General features: G+C 38.1%; 1 protein-coding gene across 2 annotated transcripts in view; it reads left to right on the forward strand.

Moving 5' to 3' along the window:
* Positions 1–15,559, forward strand: part of adamts17 (ADAM metallopeptidase with thrombospondin type 1 motif, 17) — a 312,511-nt gene that overhangs the window by 16,664 nt on the left and 280,288 nt on the right. The gene's annotated exons all lie outside the window — the stretch shown is intronic.

Genomic DNA, 15,559 nt, shown 5'->3' on the forward strand with positions numbered 1-15,559 from the left:
CGCAATAAGTATTTAATTTTTACTTCCTGCTTCGCTACTGTTCGGACGTCTTTGCCTACTGCTCCGCTCTCTGCTCACTTGCTTTTATATCTTAAACCCTAATTTTAACTTGAGCCTACCAGCACAGTGCTCAAACGACACAGCTTGAAGATCAGCATCGATTCTACAAACTTTCTGGAATATAGCTTTACTAACAAGAGGGGAATTATCGTCTAAACAATCCTCCCGCTACCAGCTATCAGCTGCTCACATTCCTGAGACGGGAAAACACGGCTGTGAAAATGCCTCTGGATCGGATTAATTCAGATTCTCACTGCTGTACAAACTGCCACAAACTTCTACAAAAGATTGCAGTTCTTGAAACAAAGTTACTTGCGATCCAACCAGAACTGCAGCGTCATTGTGGACGCTCACAGCAAATAGCCGGTGAGTCCCATAAATCTATTCCTACCACTATTTGGAGCACTGAAAAACAGATTAAAACTGTGGAAAATGAGCATTGGCATAAACAAGGTGCGAGACCAAAGGGTACTCGTGGGGTCAGATCATATGCTGCCGCATTAGCGTCCTCTACCCCAAATACAGCTCGGACTCAAATGCAGCTTGAGAACAGATATGAAGTACTGAGTAATATGGGTGAAGAATCCCCAAATGCAGTCAGACAGAGATCGCATGACTCAGCAGCTAACTCTGCATGGAACAGAGGCTCAAGGCCGACTAGACAGCGGCATTCTGCTCCGATCGCACCTGAGATAAGAACACTAGTTGTAGGAGATTCAATAATCAGGAATTTTAGGAGCAAATCTACAATGACATACTGCTTCCCTCATGCAACAGTTTCTGATGTAAACAAAGAACTTAAGGAAATTCTGAAAAAGCACAAGACTGCAAAACGGATTATCATCCATGTGGGGAAGAATGATATTCGAAAGGAACAGTCAGAACTGCTCAAGAGAGATTTCTGTGAGCTCTTGGAAACAGTTGAAAGAGTGAAAATTCAGCCGTTCATCAGTGGACCACTTCCTGCAAGAGGGACAAACATGTTTTCACGGCTGCTTGGTCTAAATGTATGGCTGCAGAAAGCATGTAACAGGAAAGGACTGAATTTTATTGACAACTTCAATCTCTTCTGGAACCAAAGACAACTGTTGACATCAGACGGCCTTCACCCAAACAAACTTGGTGCAAAGGTGCTAAAGGACAATATCTTCTTCTCCCTCCATCATCCATCAGCTGTATGTGCCACTGACCTCAATCCAAATGGCACATACACACCTAGCATCTGTCCGGATGACCACAAGACCTCAAATCAGCTCCCGAGTGGACTTGGGGTTGACGCATCACCCAAGGACAGTGATAACGCCACGCAGCCAAAACACCCACTGTTGATAGAGACACTATCGCTGGCCCTCTGCTCAACACAGACAGACTGTGACGCATCAGAACAGCATCATGTCTCGTCACTAAAAAATGATCCTCAGGAAAACACCCAGGAAAACATATTTCAGCACCCAGAATCTCCAGAGCCACAGCCTCTGTCGCCAGACACGTTCCCATTATCACCTTGCTCGCCTCTCTTGGGTTTCTCAAAAAAGATGGAGGAACTAGTGCATGCTGGAACTAAACTTTCACACTCCATCGCCGCAAGCCCCCAGTTACCAACCAAAAAGCGGCCTGCTCCACAACCACCTCTGAGCCCACCTGGAAGAGCCCTCCGACATTTGCCCCACCGCCAGGGCCCAGACAACAACGCACCATCCTCAGCTGGTGAACAAAACTGCTCTCCATGATGTGTCTCGGGTGCCTGCTTAGATAACAGTGTCTTTATCAGATGTTTACAGAACAAGCAGGAACCCAGTGTGCCTGTAGCTTTCTCTACACATATATGTGTTGTATTACGTGACAGAAAACCGAAGACTTTTTCAGGCCGTATAGCAAATCACTCAAATCTTGTGTCTATTAAATATAAATCTGAGACTACTGTAGCAAAAACAGCTAAAACTGTTAAGTTAGCACTTTTAAACATCCGATCACTCAACAATAAGTCACTTTTAGTCAATGATTTTATCAGCTCAAATTGCCTTGATTTTATGCTTTTAAATGAAACTTGGCTAGATGACAGCTGTAGTGCAGCAGTTCTGAATGAAACAGCTCCTTTAAACTTTGACTTTTTGAGTGTTTGCAGAGCCAATAGGAGAGGTGGAGGCATTGCTGCCCTGTTTAAAGATGTCTATGAGTGTAAACAAGTGTCATTTGGTGACTTTTTGTCTTTTGAATATCTGAGTATAGCACTAAAAGGTGCTCCACGTATCTTACTGATCATTATCTACAGACCTCCAAAATATTCTCCAGCTTTTATTGATGATTTTACAGAGCTGTTATCAATAGTAACCTCTGAATTTGACTATTTTACCATTGCTGGGGATTTTAATATTCACATTGATAATCCAGAAATCAATGCTGTAAAAGAACTGATGACTGTTTTGAACACTTTTGATCTGACTCAGCATGTTCAAGGACCCACACACAATCGTGGACACACTCTTGATCTACTTATAACTAAGGGTTTACACATTTCATCAACTGTTGTTAAGGATGTTGCACTATCTGATCATTTCTGTATTTTCTTTGATATATTGATCACTCCAGCTATTAAAGACAGATCTGTCTCTGTCAGAAAGAGATGCATAAATGAGAACACTAATGAGCAGTTTATGAAGGCCATATCGCTAGCACCAAGTATATCTGCAGACTCTGTTGATTCTCTCCTTGATTTGTTTAATTCTAAAGTTAAGAATGTCATAGATGACATTGCTCCTGTTAAAGCCAAGAATATAACTAGCAGCCAAAGGGGATCTTGGACTAAGTCCCCAAAATTAAAAATGACGAAAAGACAGTGCAGAAAAGCTGAGCGTATGTGGAGAAAGACGAAACTAGTAGTCCATTATAATATCTATAAAGACAGTCTTCGTGCTTTTAATATGGAACTAAAAACTGCTAGGCAGACTTTCTTTTCAAGCCTTATAAACAGCAACGTAAACAATGCTCGTAAACTCTTTGCAACGATAGAGAAACTCACAACCCCCCCCAGTCGGATTCCCAGTGAGCTACTCTCTGAAAGCAAATGTAATGAGTTTGCTCATTTCTTTACTGACAAGATCAATAATATCAGAAAGGCAATCAGCTCATCCAATCAGCCAAATTGTGTCGACGTCAGACTAGCTCAACCACAACTTAAGAAATCAGACATTATGTCCGATTTCATGGCAATTAATGGCAAAATCTTAGAAGAGATCGTGCAAGTTATGAAAACATCAACCTGCAGTCTTGACACGCTCCCCACATCATTCTTTAAAACGGTGTTGACCTGCTTAGAAATGGATCTTCTAAAAGTGGTAAATGCTTCACTTCTCTCGGGGATTTTTCCTAACTCACTTAAAACTGCAGTTGTTAAACCCCTCTTGAAGAAGAGCAACCTGGATAACACCATATTGAGCAATTACAGGCCCATCTCAAATCTCCCTTTCATTGGCAAAATCATTGAAAAAGTTGTTTTTAACCAGGTTAACAAGTTCCTAAACTACAAGGGGTGTTTGGACAATTTTCAATCTGGTTTCAGACCACATCACAGTACAGAGAGCGCCCTTATAAAGATAATCAATGACATCCGCCTAAATACAGATTCAGGCAAACTAACAGTGCTGGTACTGCTCGATCTCAGTGCTGCATTTGACACTGTCGATCACAGCATACTTCTGGATAGGCTGGAAAACTGGGTTGGGCTGTCTGGGACGGTCCTCAAATGGTTCAGATCTTACCTTGAAGGAAGAGGTTACTATGTCAGTATAGGTGACCATAGGTCAGGGTGGACACCCATGACATGTGGAGTCCCACAAGGCTCGATTCTGGCACCACTCCTGTTCAACCTTTATATGCTCCCTCTGAGCCAAATAATGAGAAAGAACCAAATCTCCTACCACAGCTATGCTGATGACACTCAGATCTACCTAGCCTTACTGCCTAATGACTACAGCCCCATTGACACCCTCTGCCAATGCATTGATGAAATTAACAATTGGATGTGCCAAAACTTTCTTCAGTTAAACAAAGAGAAAACTGAAGTCATTGCGTTTGGGAACAGAGATGAGGTTCTCAAGGTGAATGCGTACCTTGGCTCTAAGGGTCAAACAACAAAACATAAGGTCAAGAATCTTGGTGTGACTCTGGAGTCAGATCTGAGTTTCAATAGTCATATCAAAGCAGTTAGTAAATCAGCATACTATCATCTCAAAAACATTGCAAGAATTAGATGCTTTGTTTCCAGTGAAGACTTAGAGAAACTTGTTCATGCTTTTATCAGCAGCAGGGTGGATTACTGTAATGGCCTCCTCACTGGCCTTCCCAAAAAGACAGTCAGACAGTTGCAGCTCATCCAGAACGCTGCGGCCAGAATTCTGACCAGAACCAGGAAATCAGAGCACATCACACCTGTCCTCAGGTCTTTACACTGGCTCCCAGTCACATTTAGAATAGATTTTAAAGTATTATTACTGGTCTATAAATCACTAAATGGCCTAGGACCTCAATACATTACAGATATGCTCACTGAATACAAACCTAACAGATCACTCAGATCTTTAGGATCAAATAGATTAGAAATCCCAAGAGTTCAGTCAAAGCAGGGTGAATCGGCTTTCAGCTACTACGCCCCTCGCTGCTGGAATCAGCTTCCAGAAATGATCAGATGTGCTCCAACATTAGACACATTCAAATCAAGACTGAAAACACATCTGTTTAGCTGTGCCTTTACTGAATGAGGACTGTGCTACGTCCGACTACTATGTTTTTCTCCTCTTTTTAATTCTTTTATAACACATTTTATCAGCTTTTATTTTATTTTTATTCTTACCATTTTTATGTTTGTTTTTATTTCTCTTATAATTGTTTCTTTTATTCCTGTTTATGTAAAGCACTTTGAATTGCCACTGTGTATGAAATGTGCTATATAAATAAACTTGCCTTGCCTTGCCTTGCCTTGCCTAATTACTCAACTCAACACAAAAAATTCAACGCATAAATGCACTACATTTAAATCTCAACACCGCATAGACAATAGAAATTAAACTACTTTAGTGAACAGAACCTGCATAGGCTGTGAATAACAGGTAATAAAGTTGTAAATAACATTCAGTTTGTGGCACAGAGTGATCGTTTGAGAGCCACGCTTGAAGTATGAACAGCACTTAGCAGTGAAAATGAAATCGAAAGCGTGCACATCATTTAAATGATCATATCGCATTTTAGAGTTATGATTGCAGCAAGCATTTGATCTGTTTTTTCTTTCATAGCGAACACAAAGTTGTGCATGAAAATAAATGTTTACAGTGTCAGTATAACTACTCTAGCCTATATAATGTTGATTTTACCAGTGAATTAAATGGTCTAATAATGTTGTCAATGACAGATTGCAAGCATATAGGCCTATATCTCAAACATAATTCAACATCAGAATTATTATAAGTAGAACATAATTATTTATAGAAACCAGTAGGCCTACACATAATATTATTATTGTTGTTTTACCCTATGTTTGAGAAAAAACAAAATTAATTGCCGACTCCTATTAATCTTTATTTTACATTTACAGAATCGTGAGAAAATCGTGATCTTATTTTAAGCAAAAAAAATCTCATTTTAGCCAGAATCGTGCAGCTTTAACATTTAGTTTTTCAAGAGGGTGCGAACAGTGTTGGGAAAGTTACTTCGTAAATGTAATTAACTACTAATTACATCATTAAAATTGTATTTAAATTACTTTACTGAAAAATGACTCAGGAGCGCAATAAGTATTTAATTACTCAACTCAACACAAAAAATTCAACGCATAAATGCACTACATTTAAATCTCAACACCGCATAGACAATAGAAATTAAACTCGACGACGACTTAAATTGGAGCAAACATTTTAGCATTTAGACATTTTAGCTTTAAGAATAATAAACATCAATGTGTCAAAACACAAAACATTTCAAAGCATTGACTTGGAATGAGGTGCCGACTCCTAAGGGTCGATTTCCCGACTCTCAGTGGACCCAGTACCGGAATCGGCTCCGGGATAGGAATCGACTCTGTTTTCGAGTCGAGTCTGTTTTTTCAAACCCTCCTGAATGAAGCAGTTACTTTCTACAGATATAATGCTCTTTCTCGAGCACGATGAACAACGAAGGCACTCGCTTTGAATGCATGTTCACAAGTTTTATGCCTTTGCTTTTGAACTTCGCGACGACGAACCTTCTAGGCTGCTAAATAGATTAGATTAGAATACCTTTATTGTCCCCGAAGGGCATTTATACAGCAATAGCCAACAGTTGACGGCAACAAGTCACACTCGACAACATAAAATACCAGTAAACAATACAATAATCACTTAAAGCTTGTTTAGTTACCCAACTGAAGTTGGAACAAATGAATACAAATATCTGTTGGACCCTGCCCTTCCAGAATAAGTATACCTTCTGCCTGATGGCAGGAGGCAAAACTTTAAATAAAGTGGGTGGTTCTCATCTGCTAAAATGGACATAGCCTTCTTTATGACTCTCTCCTCATACACTTGTCCAATACTGTTAAGATTTATGCCCAAGATCTTTTGAGATTGATGAATAATTTTTGAAAGTCTGTTTTTACTTGCCACCATCAAATTACCATACCAGCATGCTACTGCAAAAGTTAAAAGAGACTCGATAAAAGAAGAATAAAATGTCCTAAGATGGGGCCTATCCATATAAAATCCCTTCAACTTCCTCAAGTAGAACAGTCTTTGATTTGTCATTTTACAGATAAAATTAGTGTTGGCCTCAAAGTTCAGTTTATCATCCAAAATGGTGCCCAGATATTTATACTCACTCGCTGTCTCAACAACAGTACCGTTTATAGTAGTAGTAGTAGCATTAGAAATAGGGTTGCAGCGAAAATCAATAAGCATCTCTTTAGTTTTGAGATTTTTAGTTTTGTACATATGAGTCTTTGTACCAATCAACAAAGTTGTCCAACACTGGGCCATGACCCATGAATCATCAGCATACTTTCAATTCAATTCAATTCAATTCAATTCAATTCACCTTTATTTGTATAGCGCTTTTACAATGTAGATTGTGTCAAAGCAGCTTCACATAAAAGGTCATAGTAAATAGTAAATAGGAACAGTGTAATTCAGTTTGTAGTGTTTAAGTTCAGTTCAGTTTAGCTCAGTTCAGTGTGGTTTAATAATCACTACTGAGAGTCCAAATATTGAAGAGCAAATCCAACGATGCGCAGCTCTATAGATCCTGAACCATGCAAGCTAGAGGCGACAGCGGAGAGTGAAAAAAACTTCACTAATGGCGGAAGTGAAGAAAAAAAACCTTGAGAGAAACCAGGCTCAGTTGGGCACGACCATTTTAATTTCTCCGCTGGCCAAACGTCTCGTTCAGAGCTGCAGTCTTATACTTAATTATACTTAATTATACAATTATACTTAATTATATACCTTGAGTCAAATTTACTCTGGCAGTCATTAGTGAAAACAATAGTGGTGATAAAACACATCTCTGTGGAGAACCTGTTGAGCAAATAGTATCCGCAAATAGTGCTGCGGGATGAGTTTGCTTTCACTTTCAAATTCCTATTAGGCAACCCTTTTTGCATTTTGGTTTTAAAGATGATCTGCCTGTGATGTCAAGTTTGCTGTGTTATAAATGAAATGAAATATATGTGTGTGAATTTGGAGCAGATAATATTTGCGTATCGACATCTTACATTAGCACTGCAAGTAAAATTATGATGTTATGTTATTGGCTGCTGCTAAATGCTCAAGTAAAGTTATTATTTCCCCCAATTTCACGTCTAAATAAATAAATAAATAAATAAATAAATAAACACTAATCATAATGACGAAAGTAGCCAAAATCTGACAAAACATGTGGTCGTGGTTTTGTTTTGGCCCTGAATGCATGCACTTTTTTCACCTCTAATATTCATTCGTCTTGTTTATTTTGTAGATAGCTACAAAAAAATAATACCAAATGAAATTCGTGTCAAAAAGAGGATTTTTAAATAAAAATATAGCCAAGGTTATGTGTTTAAAAACAGCTCTGACTCCTTTTCTTCTGGCGTATGAGGTGACATTAACATAACCTTTTCGAATCAACGAACAAATAGCACAAAACAATCAGTGATATTTTAAAGTACAGTAATAGGCTATTTAAAAGTACATTTAATAAATCACATTTACTAGAGAGAGCTAAAATAAAAGCAGCGTGACAGACTGTGCCTCAAAACATACTATATTGGTTTGTTAATGCATGAATTATTTAAGTTAAACATTTCATGTAGGGTGTTTAATATTTGACTGGTCATTAAATCAAATTGAAAATCTAGCTATTCTGTTTATCAATCGGTTGAAGCATCTTTAAAAAAATAAAGACATGAACAACTGCAATTTGTGTCATGCCTTGCATGCTCATCCGCTACTCCAGATTATTTTGTTCACTCGGTAGGGCTAGTATTTAAGTATGAAACATTTATATTATGAAAATATTTAGACTGTTTTCTTTTTTTTTAACGTTGTTTGTAGGCTCAATTGCTTTTTTTCTTTGTTAATGAACTGCTGCACATCTTTTCATGAAACATTTCGATAATAAATTGATGTTTTAACTTTTAAAATATGACAATTATATAAAATAATCTAAAATAACTAAAATAATCAAATAGACAATTAAAAGTTGCTGTTAACAATTGTAGGCTGATAACTATTTTATTTTGGCTGCAGATGATTTAAACTGCTGTTTTGTCTGACCAGTGGAGAACTGCCCAATGTAAAGCTGCAATTGACGCAGTAGCATTGTAAAGCGTGATATGATACAGCATGTTTAGTCCTTTCCACTGACTGGTGCAGTACGGTTCGGTTTGGTACGGGTCCCATTTATCAGGCTTGCGTTTCCACTAACAAGGGTACCCTTTTGGTGGGCGTGGTGTATGACAGAAAGTTTTAGTCGACGTCATTTTTGCTCGAGGAAATGTCTACAATAAAGCTGTACGGGTCACTTACATATCATATGAAAAGCACTTCTCACAAAACAGACGCTTTACACACATAAATACTTGTGTAGAAATGTTTATTACTAACTTTTCAATGAACATGAGTTGATTATAACTGCAGATCAAAGACAGTGCGAAACAGCCTACTGTAACGTCTGTAATTATATTAAATAACTAAATAAATGAACATATATAAACACATACAGCCCCTTACAGTCTCTGATATGTTACCAAATACAGAAGAACTACACACAGCAGACATTTCGCCCGTATTTAGGTTCAAAACAAAAGAAATTATAGCCTACAATCAGTGAAAACCTCTTATCTGTGTATGTAAGCTTCAGCAGCACATGTAGCCTCTGTTAGACAGTAATTCCGTCATTCCCAGTTCATATTAGTCCATGGCATTTTGTTAATGTTTGTTGAAAAAATAATGTGCTCCTTTTTCCCGGCTCCTCCTTTGTTTCTTCGCGCTTCACTCTTGCGTTTGTCAGTGTCTGACAGGATCGGGTTTCAAAAGCACATCAATAATCAAGCGCAGGTTATTATCATCAGCTCAAGAAGTTTGTTATTTCAGATATAATGTTAGACGCGCGCGAGTGCTTGCAAGAAAGCGAAACCGCTCGCGCCTTAGACTGGCTCGTAAAAAACTACGGGGCACAGGGTAAATCTGCCCTTCTTCTTTTATTTGTGGCTGTCCATCAAGATGACGACAAGGTTTGTTTGAGCCCAGATCGACCATGGCTCGTTATTATATGTATATATAATTCCGCTATAATCTCTCGCTGTGTTTTTCAAACATGGCGGGTTTTTTGTTTTCATTCTGGCTTGTTGCGTAAGCGAATGACGTATCTCTGTAAACCAATAGCGTTCAGCTGCGCGTGTGGCTCCGCCTTTTGGTACCCTTTCTCGTGTTTGGTACCCTTTCGAAAGGGTGCCGAAAAAGTGGTACGGTACGGTTCGGTTCGGTACGCTTTTTGACAATTATACTCAGTGGAAACGGGCCATTAAGTGAATTTAGTCGAGAAAGTCGAGAATCGGAGTCGACTCCAAAAAACCCAGAACCGAACACCCCTTGCAATGACACAATGTTTCATGCATAGCATATATTAACATAAATTTCTGACTTGATTCATTGTTTCTCAAGCATGTCCAATACTTGATCGATGAATTACTCTACTTCTCTTAATAATTTATCCAGATCAGTTGATTTTATCTACAGTATTCAAACAAGTAGATTAAAAGTAACTATAATTAAATTACCTGAAAAAGTAAAAGTAATCCTTTACTTTATGTTTTGTACTGAAAAGTAATCTAATTACAGTAACTAAATATAGCTGTTAGGAGCAATTAAGGAGCCAAGCAGTTCAGGAGACAGAAAGAGCAAAGCTGTCCAGAGGCAGAATAAGCACATTTGAGCACATTTGTCGGTGCTGTAAACAAAAACCGCTTTGCCTGTCGACATGAATTTCACAACTCTTGGTTATCATGGTCTGACGATGATCCGAGTCAAAGTCGGTGATATTTCTGCAAACGGTCTAGGAGGAGTTTGCAAATGAAGTTTTTGAACAAATCAATATGGCGGACAGGAAGTTTAGGCAAATATGGCATATTTGGTATCAGTGTTCTCGGCATAACCCAAGGGATAAGATGAGATCAATTTTACCACAATAAACATATGCAGTCTAAAGTTATTTGCACATTATTGTGATTCATTATTGAGGGTAAGTGAACGTTTTATAACTCGTGACCACTAGGTGGCACTGTTACCAAATTATTGTGTTGTGGTCAAAGTGGGTTGCCAATGACTAGGGCCAGACGGAATCTGCGGACGTTTTTTGCTATTTCTGTGAAGATTTTTGGTAAAAATATGCGGATTTCTGCGGAATTATTTTGGGAATATCATAACTAAAACCGTAATATGTGAAATAAAAAATATATTTTTTTTTTCAACTTTTATTTAATGTTTAAAATGCAAATCCAATTTGATTCACTTTATTTTGTAAACAAAGCAAGCCTCTTATACAATATATCTACTAAAAGACAGAAAATATTACTGTACAAACTGCATTGTACATAAATCAGATGAACATTTTCATATTAGTCAATAATATTACTGTAATTAATTTAAAAACTGAATAAATATAGATTTACACACATTTATACTAGTAAATAAACAGAATTAATGATGGGCTGGAATTCTGCGGAAAATCTGTGGAAAATCTGTGGAATTCTGCGCGCTCAGATTCCGTGTGGGTCTACCTATGACCCTTGGTAGGCAGTGTTTAAACCTTGGTAGACAGTGGAAACGCAAGCCTGATAAAAATGACCCGTACTTATCTGTACCGTACCAGTCAGTGAAAAAGGGCCATAGAGACTAACTAGTCCTTACGTCACTTTGCTTCTGACATATAGCGTGCAAAAATGTTTTTCTTACTTAGATCAAGATGTAAATTCTTGAATCGAGAAGCATTTTCTAGACAAGCAAACCATATTGTTATGTTTTCAGAAGACTTCAAGCGAAAAAAGTTTATTTTGCTTACTCATTGGCAGATTATTTTGCTTGTTTTAAGGAAAATCTCACTTAATTTTGGCCATTTCTTTAAGCAAAGCAATATTTTTTGCTTGTCTAGAAAATGCTTCTTGATTTAAGAATATTTTTAAAGCTATTTGGACTAGAAACAAGACAAAAAATCTAAGTAAGAAAAACATCTTTTGCAGTGTTTATGTTCGAAGCAAAGTGACATATGCGCTAGTATTTAAGCAATACCGGCTATATTACTTAGCATGTTATTGGGTAGTTTCTACCGAAATATGACAATTTACTCCACATTTACTCACGCTCAGCATTTTGAAACATTTATCAGTTTCTTTCTTCTGCTGAACACAAAAGAAGATATTTTAAAGAATGTTGAAAACCGGTAGCCATTGACATCCGTAGTTGCCATTCATTCATTTTGTTTTCGGCTTAGTCCCTTTATTAAAATGGGGTTTCCACAGTGGAATGAACAGCCAAATTATCCAGCATATGTTTTACATAGCGGTTGCCCTTCCAGCTGCAACCCATCACTAGGAAACACCCATACACTCTCACACGCACACACATACACTATGGCCAATTTAGCTTATTCAATTCACCTATAGCGCATGTCTTTGGACTGTTGGGGAAAGCGGAGCACCCTCGGAGGAAACCCACATGAACACAGGGAGAACATGCAAACTCCACACAGAAATGCCAACTGACCCAGCCGAGACCCGAACCAGCGACCTTCTTGCTCTGAGGTGATCATGCTACCCACTGCGCCACCGTATCGCTCCATAGTAGCCATTGACATAAGACAGCACTTTTTGCAGTGAGCCGTAGTTCCAACAACACTATTTTGTGATGCTGTTTGCCAATTTTCATTGGTAATGATGGGAAATCTTATTAATGGTTAAATCACTCAACTATCTCAGCAGGTACACAACGTTATATAACATTGATCTTTAGTTCTATTTTGGTTGTGACATCAGGTGACCAAAAATTAAGGTGAATTTGTTGTCTAATACCAAAGTCAGCTGACATTATATACCAACGTCAGCTGGCGTTGATATTTGGTTGGTTTTAGGCTGTGGCATTAACTAACCAAAATCCAACTTCATCTTAACGCCATGATGTGACATCCATACAACGTCAAAGTCTAACATCAGTAGACGTTTATTCTTTGGTTGGTTTTGTAATCATTTTGACGTTGGAGTCTGACCTCGAACTGACGTTGTGTTTTGATGCCTGCTGTGATGTTTGGTACGATAGAACTAGCGATTTTATTTGGCGAATGGTGGTTTTGAGATGGAGGTTGTTGTCGGATTTGATGCTGACTTGGTTGTTTTTCAGGCCTCGGCCACAGGAGATGAATTATTCTCTCATTTTACGTCTGTGTGCCCTTGAAGGCACGCAGGGCGTCACAGTTTGACAGAGGGGAAACAAGGCTAACGTATATGTGAGATCCTCGGAGGAGCTCGTGATGAATGATCCTGGCTTTGCTGTCATAGAAAACACATCAGCTCCCTCCTGGAGAACATGAGCTGAGATTCTCTGTGCGAGCTCAAAGGAGTAGTTTATTGAAAATTAAAGCTGTGTCATCAGTTTTAATGTACAGCAGAAGGTAATGGTGATCACAAAAGAACAGAAAAGTAGCATGCATGACTTAAAATTCAGTCTGTTGTTTACAGAAAGCTGAAAAAAGGCATTATGCTATTTTTAGTGCTTTAACCAGTTAAACCCCAGTGCTATTTTGGGATTTCTGCCTGAATTTTGCGTACCCACATTTAAAAGCTTCCCAAATCCACATGCAGAGGTGTAAATGCAAAAATGTGGTATTATTTTAAAGAAAACCCTTTGCATTTTCATAAAACACTATTGAACGTGTTTAAAATAACTGTATATGTTGTCTGTGTTATAATAAACACCTAAAAAAAGAGGCGCTTTTAGATTATTTTTTTTTATAAACTCAAATTTGAAAGTGTACCTTTTAGGTTCTGTGTGGTATAGCTTGCTGTAATTAATTCTGGTGGTTCCTGCACTACCAAATCATAGGAAATATGTCAATCATAGGTCTGTGATCATAGGAAAAAAGAACAATGTCTCCACCATAATCTATGCAAAAGTTATTGTGTTCCAACTGATGAGAGGTGCTATACAATCCACAGGGGCCGATCATTGTTTTCATATTTCACTATTCTTTTGTTTGATCAAGCATATTTCACTGTGTTTGGACCACGTCAGACATATAAAAGGATTACTTATGCACATCACCTCAAAAACAGAGGAGAAATGGCCCTGAAGCGCACAGCATAAGGTAAGAGATGACGGCTGTCTGTGCTATCTGGGGCTGCTTATTGATCATAAATGTATTGTTTTCACTTCTGCGCCATGGAAACACCTCGATTCATTCGACAACTGTTTGATATGAGAATATAATTCAGTAAAAAGAATGCTAGAACCGTATGAGCACCGGCAAGAGCTTTCATTTGAGCTATAACTTGTACGTGTGTAATATATTAATCATATGAAAAATATAAAAATGAACCAATGTTCAATACCCAGCTCGGGTATCCAAAATACTTTTGTACAGTAGAATAAAAGCCAAAGTGATGCATATGTGCATAAAATATAGATTCTACACTTTCAAACGACGCCACTTAAGGGGGTCATGATGCAATGCTAGCCCTTTTAATCTTAAAGCGAATGTCGATGGAGTTTAACTGGTTAATAATGTACTTTTTAATGGTTTGCAATGTTTTTTTTATTGATCTGTTGAGACACACTGTGGTTTTGCAAGTAATGGTGCAGTCACACTAGAGTTTGAGCTTGCAAAATTCTGTAGTGCGGTGCTGCGAAAATTGGCGGGATTAAACAAGATGATTAGACATTTAAAAAAGCAAGCGATTGGTCCATATTTTAAATGTCTGTCCAGAGAGATCATGCTTTGTTCCTCGATTGGTCTCACGCAGTCATGTGATGCGATTTCGCAGGTCAGAGTTCACCAAGCTTGAACTTTGCAATGCAGCGAATTGCGAAACTTGTCGCATGAGCTTGTGTTTCCTGTCTGACGCATTTGTGTGCATATGAATGGTAGTCTATAGGGAGAAAAGTCCAGTGTGACCGCTGTTAGGTCCTGTCTTCCATGTGTGTTTGTATTCATCATGTGACCTTCCCCATGTTCTACTTTGTTCTAGTTCCCGCCATCAGTTAATGTTCATCTGTTTTACCTGTGTTCATCCCTGTATAAATATATATATATATATATATATGTATCAGTCAGTATAATCAGTCAAAACTAATGAAAAACTAGATGGAGATCACAATCATCTAATAAGAGCGTGCGAATCTTTTTGCTTGCATGCCGATTTCCTCTGTTCGTGCACAAAACTTCTTGCACGCCCTCAAATATATGCTGCTCAAGCGCAGATTTTCTTATGCGCTCTCAAATAAACGCTGCTGAAGTGCGATTTAGTGTGTTTATGTAACCAGAATGTCTCCAACATTTATTAGATTTGCTTGAAATATTTATGAATGTCTCCAATAGACCTACAGAATCAGAATCAGAAAGAGCTTTATTGCCGGGTATGTTCACACATACGAGGAATTTGTTTTCGTGACAGAGCTTCTACAGTGCAACAGGATTACAGAGACAGGACAAAAAACAGATAATAAATATATTTAAAAAAAAAATAGAAGTAGTGAGTGCAAATATACAGATTGACAAGTGTATGTACATGTTTATTACTATATACAACGTTATATGTGCAGCTGTTATGTGCAAATTGGCATGTAAAGTGTGTTGTTAAATAAGTGTATATGTGTATAAAAGTGTATAGCAAGTAGTGATGTTGGTTCCACAATTATTATCATCAAGTGTTCATGAGATGGATTGGCTGAGGGAAGAAACTGTTTCTGTGTCGGGCTGTTCTGGTGCGCAGTGCTCTGTAGCGTCGACCAGA

The sequence above is a fragment of the Danio aesculapii genome, chromosome 7, assembly GCF_903798145.1.
Source record: "Danio aesculapii chromosome 7, fDanAes4.1, whole genome shotgun sequence".
NCBI classification, from domain to species: domain Eukaryota; kingdom Metazoa; phylum Chordata; class Actinopteri; order Cypriniformes; family Danionidae; genus Danio; species Danio aesculapii.